Here is a 10253-nt window from a genome sequence, read left to right as displayed (position 1 = left end):
AATCTGGGAAAAATTGGTATCTATGTTCTCGGCATGAGCCATAGAATGATTTATATCCAGCCTCATTGCAATAGGCTAATTTAATCAAAAGTTATTAGCATTTTTGTACACTTTATTACAACTTTTGACCACAAGGTGGCGTTGCCCGAAAACTTTTTGAGTACCTTCAGGACATAGAGCGGAAGACACATACTGAGTTTTGTAATTATACACTAATGCATTCGTAAAGTATAGCATATGCATTTTATACCCTAATACTGCATTGAAGTCAATGGGAATTTCATGTTTTGTTCTATTATAGCGCCACCAAGAGGCAGAATCCCACCATTTTTTATATGTCCTCAGAGTGAGCCCATACATATGTGTGTCGAGTTTGGTGAAAATATCTCATTTTGTTTTGGAGTTATAAACAGTTGTATGAAAAAAACACGTAAAAAATGACTGACACCTGACTTTGATTGGATTTTACTACCCCTTACTATCAATATTTTGACATTTGGGAATTAGTGTATAGCTATCGACCTATGTTTCCGAACTTCCGGCGCTGGTTTCGTCTCGATCGGAATGAAAATATAGAATGAACTACTATTAGATATTACATATTTTAAGAAGTAAAATGAGTTTTAAAAGGAAGGGACATTTAATGGGATTTGTATGTTTCATTTTATTGTTGTGGATTTAATTAGGGCCCGAGCACTGGTGGTCTACATGTCAATATTTAGTCAGTTATATTGTCACCTGTGGGCAAGAGTAAATTGTGATTAACTACTAATTAAGATTGAACCAAAACAACATCATATTTGGTCAGTCTAATAGTTAATAGACTTAATGATGTTAAATTTCAAAGATCTTGAGTTTTGTTGAACATGTCCGTGGTATCCTGACAAAGTCTGATGTTTCGGCAAAATTTTAGTTATTCATAGTGCCACTAGCTGGTCAAGTCGCCTTTATTTATATAGCACTTTTAACAAGTCCAGTTTCAAAGCAGCTTCACAGTTTTAACAGGAAAATAATGCAACAGATTTTGTACAACTGCTCTGTTGAAAACGGTGATGTTATCCAGCTAATTTCAATTATCATGTAGTGTCAATGCGGGCAGATCAGTAATATAGTTGAAATTTAGGTGTCCCCAACTGAGCAAGCCAAGCCAAAGGCAACGGTGGCAAGGAACCAAAACTCCTTCAGGGCCAGGATGGAGATAAAAAAATCTTGGGAGAAACCAGGCTAAGTCGGGGTGCCAGTTCTCCTCTGGCCGACGAACAAACAGTGTATGATTATTATTTTGCGTATAACAGTATATGATTATGTTTTACCTTTTAAACTGGCAACATTACAGTTCAGAAGTCATATTAGATAAATAGATATTCGTAAGATCATTTGATAGATTGGAGTTGTCGTGCCGGAGACAGGTTTATAAGGATGTCTTTTCGAGTCTGCATTTACAGGGCAGAGTTTAATTGACACACTCTCTTCAGACATTTCAGGGATGCATTGGTCATGTCCTGGCACAGGTCCACCCTCTGATCAGAGTACAACCCAGTAGCAGGAAGTGTGGCAAATACAAATGATTGATATAGTCCTCCTATTTTTATATACTTAAATGCATATTGCCCACCGTGCTCTGTGTTCCTACAACCACAAGGTAGTGGTGGCACAGTTGCGAGGACCCTTTTATTCCTCTTGCAGCTTCAATGTAGTTTTGTATTTTTTACTTTTTGGGACCTCAGGAAGAGTAGTCACTGCCTAGGTATTGGCTAATGGGGATCCAAATAAACAAATAAACTTAGATCATAGATGGGAAAGAGCATTCATGGGTAAATTAACTAAGGAAAAATATAATATCATAGCTTTTTTAGGTGTCCTCAAAGGGGTCCATAAATATATGTCAAATTTGTTGTAAATATCTAATTTTCTTTTAAAGTTATAGCCAAATATGTTTGAGAGCATGGGCTGCATTGATTGGAATTTTTTTTTTTTTGGCTTTGTTTTGGTCATTATTGTTTAGCTATTGACCTATGTAAGTATTCAGAATTTCCTATTGTGGTTTTGTTTTAATTGGACTAACTGTTTCCTACATTCGCAAAGGTTTTTTTAGGTGCTAAAGTACACCTTTTTACAAACCATAAGGTGAAACCAGGAATGTTTGGTATTATTGGACTCGGCAAGGATTCAGGAGTCTAATGAGGTGAATACTGTGAAAAACACTGGCTTGAAAATTCTCAGGCTCCTTCAGGGCATTGCGCCAATGAAGTATGCTTTGTTTGTGATACGCCATTGTCCTCATAGACTATCATGGCACCAAGGATAAAGACAATGAATGCCCATTTTCATCTGACTAATGTTTGGGTGCGTATATTGCCAGTTTCATGAGTTTTTCCCCGGTTATAGCGCCACCAAGTGATCAATCGTTGAGGTTTTTTTCATGTGATCTCAGACTGATCTCACTCACACGTGACCTTAATTTGGTGGAAATATCTCGTTCTGTTCACAAGTTATAGCCATTTTATTAAATAAGGTCCCGGTCACATCAAACATTTTGGCTCCCCTTAGCGACCATAAATCAAAATGTTTTTTTTTTTTGATAATTATTGATAGTCTCTCTCCAGAGAACATTTCTGCAGTGGTTTGGTTCCGATCAGTCAAATAAGCTGGGAGTAATTTGCAAAAGTAGGTTTTACAAAAAACCTAAAGTATCTCGAAATTGGCGACCGAAGGGCGAGCAAATCCGAGATATGCATTTTGTCCGTCTCGAGCCAAGGATTCCAGCAATATAAGACACTCGAGGCTAAGCCTTACGGTTGAGGAGTTATGAGCCGTTTCATACTTTTGGTCGCCGTTTCGTACTTTTGATCGCTGTAGCGCTCCCGTCAGGCCGATCGGGGCGGGCTTCGGTGACGTCTGCAGTGGTTGTGAGTACTACCAGCCCTGAAAGTTTCAAGTCTCTACGACTTACGGTTTGGTCTGCCCGAGCAGTTTTAGCTGGAAAATGATGCATCATGGGGAAATGAACGGTTCCAATAGGGTTTCAGCCTGACGCCTGACTTTGATTGGATTTTACTACCCCTTACTATCAAAATTTTGAGATTTGGCCTCACACTTGTGCCTAGCGACCTATGTTTCCGAACTTCTGACGCTGGTTTCGTCTCGATCAAACCAGTGGTTTCGAAGATATCGGCTAATTTTCTTAAAGCGCTAAATTACAACGGTGCACAAACCATACGCCGAAACCTGGCAAGTGTGGTATCGTTGGACTCGGCAACGATTCAGGAGTCTAAGGAGATGAGTCCCCTGAAAATAAGTCAACCACACCCAAAGTTATAAGCACTTTTTTAAAAAAATCTCAACTAGGTGGCGCTGTTTTGAAACTTCTCAGGCTACTTCAGGGCATCGTGGTGATGACCCATGCCGAGTTTCGTAACAATCCGTTCATGCGTTCATAAAATACAGCATTTTGGCACATAATTCAAGATGGCCGACAGCCAAAATGGCCAACATGGTAAAATTGGACATCAGTCGACTCGGCATGACGTCTCAAATCTGACGAGACCACTTTTGTGATTTTTGGGCAAACGGTTCAGCAAAAAAAAGCAAAAATAGCCATTTTTCCTATCTCCGGGCCAGTAGGTGGCGCTGCGCCGAAACGCAGCAGGTTGCCTCAAGACATGCTTGTGCCAACATGTACCAAGTTTGGTCTGAATACGATAAAGCGTTGCGGAGATACAGCCATACGTCTGTTTTTGCAAGCGCTACGTAAAATTTGTTTGCGCGTTTAACGGAAAAGATTTGACGAATCAACTTGAATTCCATAAATTTTTGTCGACACTGGCTGAAGATGATCTGGTTCAATTTTCGTGCAAATCGGACGAACAGTCTAGGACGAGTTTGCAAAAGTAGGATTTTGGGGAAATTCAAAATGGCGGGAAACATATAATGTCGGAAATGACATCATAGGGTGCTTTCGGATTGGCAGGAGCTCAGAAATCTGAGGAAACAAGAATTTTGTTTCTAGCCCTTAAGGTTCAAAAGTTATTAGCATAAACATGAGTGCAACTTTGGACAGGTGGTGGCGCTAGAGGGATTGAGTTGGAGACACCAAAATTGGTGTATTTAATGTTGGGACTGCCCTCTATCAGAATGTCAAATCGTTACAACTTTCCCGCAAACGGTTCTATGGGCTGCCATAGACCTCCATGGCGGAAGAAGAAAGTGCGACAACGGTTTCAATAGGTGCCTCCGCACCTTCGGTGCTTGGCCCCTAATAATCTTACTGTCAAAAGCCTGCTTGTATTGGACATGCTGGTTGGACCCAGCTTTATCACCAGCTGCATCCATGCCCTCATATCCTGCAACTAGATTGAAAAAAGTGTGTTGAATTTACATTTATTAATTGTGTACATCCATCCAAAATGAATCAATTAAGTTAAATAAACATCATTTTTTTATGTAACTTCAACATCATGGAATTAATACATTTAAAGTAATCCAATTAAATTGTTTCAAAAGTATTATTATGTGGCTCCCTGACATGATTGCGTAGGCCCTGCGGCCAGCTGTGCGCCAGTGCATTCGTGCCGAGTGTGCCCTCGGTCAGGGAATAGTACAGGCTGCAATGGGACGAGTTTTGGGAGGTAAAATAACTACCTGTGCATCCCCTAACTGATCCCAGATCGGCTGGACCGACTGGGGATGGAGTCTCCACTCCCCAGGGATTGGCTGAATCCGTGACAGCTCATCGGCTGCACGGTTCAGGATCCCCGGGATATGGACAGCACGAAGGGACCTCAGGCGCTTCTGACTCCATCACACGAGATGGCGGGCGAGTTGGGACGTGGCGGGAGCATAGACCACCCTGGTGGTTGATGTACGCTACAACGGCCGTGTTGTCCGACCTGACTAGTACGTGTTTAGCCTTCAGCAACACTAGGAAGCGGTGCAGGGCGAACCGTTCTGCCAGCAACTCGAAGCAATTGACATGCAGGCGGCGCTGGTTCTCTGTCCAGGAGCCCGCGGCAGCATGTCCATTGCACATGGCACCCCAACCCGTAGTGGAAGCATCTGTTGACACAACAACATGCCTGGAAACTCTTTCTAAGGAGATACCTGCCGGTAGAAAACTGAGGTTCGACCGCTGGGTGAGTGTCTGTCTGCAGGCCCGAGTCACTGGGACCGGGAACGTGCCTGACTGCCATGCCCATCTCGGGACTCGAAGCCAGTGCTGAAGCGGTCTCATATGAAGCGATCCGAGCGGCGTCACCGCGGCTGCAGATGCCATATGCCCCAGGAGCCTCTGAAACAGTTTCAGTGGAACCGCACTCTTGCTCTCTATCTGACGGAGGCAAGTCAGCAGTGACTGTGCACGCTCGCCGGTAAGCTGCGCGCACATGGCGACCGAGCCGATCCCCATACCGAGAAAAGAGATCCTCTGCATGGGGCAGAGTTTGCTCTTCTCCCAGTTGAACCGAAGGCCCAGACGAGCTAAGTGGTGGAGAACCAGGTCTCTGTGTTCGCACACCCGCTCCCGAGAGTGGCCCAGTCTGAGCCAGTCGTCGAGATTGTTCAGGACCCGAACCCCTTGCTGCCTGAGTGGCGCAAGGGCTGCCTCGACAATCTTCGTGAAGACGCGAGGGGACAGAGCTAGCCCGAATGGGAGTACAGCATACTGATATGCCCGCCCTTCGAACGCAAATCGTAGGAACGGTCTGTGTCACTGAACGATGGACACATGGAAGTATGCGTCCTTCAGGTCGATCGCTGCAAACCAATCACGTGGACGAACGCATTCGAAAAGGCGTTTCACAGTCAACATCCTGAACGGAAGCCCGTACAGGGATCGGTTCAGGACGCGAAGGTCCAGGATTGGCCGTAACCCACCGATATTCTTTGGTACAATGAAGTAAGGGCTGTAGAAGCCGGACTTCACCTCGGCTGGAGGGACGAGCTCGATCGCGCCCTTCGCCAGTAGGGTGGCGATCTCCACACGCATGATCGGGGCATTGGGCCCCACCATGGTATAGCGGACACCCCGGAAGCGGGGAGGAGCTCACGCGAACTGAATCCCGTAGCCGAGCCTGATGGTCCTCGCGACCCAGCGGGACAGTCCCGGAAGCTGAAGCCAGGCTCCCAGGGAGTGCACCAATGGGGTCATACAGAACACCGGCGTACCCTCGGTTGGGCAGCGAGGCAGTGTTACCGGCCCAGACGTGGGTATCATAGCAGAAGGTCGCCCTCAGCGGCGAGGAGGCTGAGGCAACTGTGCATCACGGAAGCGAAATGGCATTGGGGGCGGGGCCCGCAGGTGTCGGGTGCCACCCCCAAAAACCAATCGCCCAACCGCGAGCACTCGTGACAGGGCGGAGTTCCACACCAGCCCGAGGCTCACGGCTGCCCGAGATAACATGGCTGTCAACTCTAGGTCAGATCCTACCATAGCACAGCAAGGCAACAAGTCAGCTTTCTACGTTCAACGGTGGAGCCATTGAATTACTCATTACAAATGTATCGGAGTAAAGAGTACATAGTTGCCAAATAGATACTTAACACAAGCATTGGCATCTGACTCTTACTCATGTGCATTACACAGACCCCATCCCCCTCTCTTCTCCTTCAACCAATCCAAACAAAAAATTCCATCACGTGACCACGTGTGCTGTGTTGTGTTATGTTGTGTTTTTGTGTGTATAAATGCTTAAAACTGCATTTTTTTCTGGAGAGTGTGTTGCGGCTCTTTAAATAGATGTGGCTAGGAGGCTTGCTCTAAACACATTTCATTGCATTGTACTTGGTGTGTAATGAAACAAATCTAATCTTGAATCTAAGTACAGTAAATAATTACATTTACTTAAATACTTTACACCACCGTGGATAAATATGGTATAGTTTGAAGTTTAAAATCATGTTTTTGGTCATGGCTATATCCAAAAAAGTAGGCTGTTTTATCAGAAAATGACTTTGCAGGCAGCGCTTGTACATGAAAATACCTCACGAAACGATTTGCGGACAGACTTCTGAGGCAGTGCCAGTTTAATGATCTACAGCAAAATGGAGAGAGCTTTCTGTGAACTAAACAAATATTTAAAGCTACAGTCCATAAGTTTTGCCTCTTTGTCACCATCTCTGTTTGAAACCTGCCATTGCAGTTATTTGCAAAATGAACATCTTTACATAGATCTCCTCAGTCCCGAGGAATCTAATGTTTTGAGGAGTATGTGTGCCTGTCAGTCACCTGTCAGTGTGCCAGGTCTGCTGTACTTTGGAATTACAGATTCTATATCTTGGAAGTATGACCAAAATAAAACTTTTAACCGGAAAATGTCATCCGAACATGTAAGTCACCTGTCAGCCAATTTTGTTCTGACCAACTGAGGGAAAAAAGCATAACAATAAATCAGCTACCAGTGGAGATTAAATCTAACGATTGCTTAGCTCACATCAAACCATGCAAATTATTATTAATATTATTATAATTTGTTCTCAAACTGTTAATTTTAACAACATCCGTATTAGGTGACTAAGTGTATTTAGTGTGTATTAGCATTACTTGTAGATTTCAATTTCTGTACAGTCTAATCTAATCTTGCTTTTGACTACGGATGAATCTCCAGTTGTCTCTGATGATTGTCGTTTGGACCTTTCTGGATTCAAAATGATAAATTAAATTATTTCAGCTGCTGTGAGAAAAGGCTATATCCGCACCTGCAGCATCCTCACATTCAATATTACTACGAGTCTGACTCCTTCTTTATGTAAACAGAGTCTGTATACATACAGAAGGAGTCTGGCTCAGAAGAATTCGAGCCGTTCGTCTTTGCCAATACTCGAATTTCCCACAGAAAGCTGCCAGTACCTCTCAAATTACACATTATTACCGTTGGGGCTATGGTATGGAAATAGTATTGAACATTGGATGTTTATGTACCTCAGAAATTGATTTTAGATTATTTTTAACCAATACAGGAAAAGAAAAAAAAGAAAAAGGGTAACACTTTACTTGAAGGGGTGTGCATAAGACTGACATGACACCTTCATAATCATGACATGAAACGTCATGAATATGAAGGACTTTTTATGCATATTTATGACAGCTGTCATTAAGTGTCATTCACTCAACTATGTATGTTTTAATGCAAAGATGATATTATGAGATGTATTTGTTATGACAACTTGACATAAACCAATACATCATAACCTGTCAGTGTCTTTGTCATGACAACTTGACATTACCAAGACAACATAACATCTTTATGGCATTTGTCATTAAAATGTCCTTAATATTTTCAGTGGTACAAGTTTAATTTGTCATTAAAATGTCATAACAGTGTCATTCATATTTTTCAGTTCATAATGTAAAAAAAAGAAGAAAAAAAAGTTTCCTCCACCAGCTTCAACAGAAGGTCAGATAATAGGCCATTTCAAATGTCTTAAACATATGAACAGGCGTTCGAGAATAGACCCCCTTTTGAACAACTGAACTACTTTGCTGTGAGCTGCTGAAATAAGCCAATCAACATTAATATTCATGACTCTTCCAAATAAGGCAAAAACAGAGCATTACATCCTAGGAACAATTTATAGGGTTGTAAATGGACCTGTAAAACTGTATCTGGACAATTTGTGCCCTTAAATAAGCCACATGCCCTCTACGTAGATATCAGAGAACAATTTAACATATTGTTTCAAATCATTCTAGGGCACCTTTACATAAAGTCTTTTGAACCCAAAATAATGTTGTTGTGAGCTTTTTTTCTCTTACTACTAACACAGTTTACATTAAATACCAAAGCAAACTAACCTGACTGAGGCTCGGCCAACGTTCATCAAAGTGTACACCTAACCAGTGCTGCCACCGCCACGCGATCATTTTAGGGTGAGTTTTCAATGACTCAGTAGGCCTACAATTTCCTCTCTGACTCCATAGATTAGGTCAAGAAAAATATTCATGACACTGTTTTAAAATCATTTGAGAGTATTGACACTTCATGACAAATTCAATTTAAAAAAAAATCATGACATTATGGCCTCATGACAGCCAATGTCAAAACTAACCACATGACAGTTTAATGTAATGTTAACCCCTAAAGATAAGTAGTTCCTTAAGTTTTTTGCTAATCGGCTATGTCATGTTCATGACAGGTTATGTTGTCTTGGTAATGTCAAATTGTCATGACAAAGACACTGACAGGTTATGTATTGGTTTATGTCAAGTTGTCATAAAGACATCTCAAATAATGCCATCTTTGCATTAAAAATGGCATAACTGAGTAAATGACACTTAATGAAAGTTGTCATAAATATGCATTATAAAAACATCTGCACGGTGCCGTCAGTTCAAGACTTTTACCTTTTAATCCACATCTCCAAAGACTTAACATTCACATCCACATATTTGAAATTAAATGCTTCCAATAGTCTCTTAGATTGACCTGGGCTCTATTTATTTACAGTTTTTATCAGTTGCTGTGGTACATTTCTCGAATCAAACTCATAATTTGCAAAACAGTAAGTGCATTTCTCAAAACAATTTGTACAAATAGCAGAACACAATGGATACTCTGCAAAAGCCACTCTCTTCCTCAAAATCCTTTCTTCATCTCTCAAAAGTGAATGAACATGTCAGTGCCATCAGAAGGACACGTCCTTGTATCATTGTGTACGGATAAGACAGTCAGATTGTTTAGTCATGTTGTCAATATAACAGTTTACTCTGGAGGGATGTTCTGATGGAAACTATGGCTAAAGTGTTGATGACAATTATTGTCAATTGTAAGTTACATCTTAGTGTATGTTTGCATGGAATTGCAAGAGAATGGAAAAGATTTACATTTACACTTTTACTGTTTTACTGTACGCCATCTCATCGCGATACAGAAAGAAAAAAAAGACAGCACTGCACAGCACAAAGAAAAAAAACTAAACCAGAAATGTGAACATCTAATGGAAATGTATAAATATTCTTGACATATAATGATAACTTGTTCAACCATTTTGCGACTTATGCTATGAGCTTGTGCCTAAATGTTGAGGGGGGTGAGACTATTCAACAGAGACCCAATATAATACATTTTGATCAACATGACAGAAGCAACTGATAATGTAGGAAACAACAGAGAATTGTACATAATCATTTGCATGGATGTAGCAAAGCATTTGCAACTTGTTCAAAGAAACGAGAAACTGCTTTTTTGATGCGCACAAGAGACACAATGATGTGAGAATTGAACAGGTAGTTTTGAGAATTTTAATTCTGATCTGAGAAA

Source organism: Pseudorasbora parva, chromosome 7, assembly GCF_024679245.1.
Source record: "Pseudorasbora parva isolate DD20220531a chromosome 7, ASM2467924v1, whole genome shotgun sequence".
In the NCBI taxonomy this organism is placed as follows: Eukaryota; Metazoa; Chordata; class Actinopteri; order Cypriniformes; family Gobionidae; genus Pseudorasbora; species Pseudorasbora parva.
The sequence above is the reverse complement of the archived record's forward strand: the minus strand, read 5'-3'. Positions refer to the sequence as shown.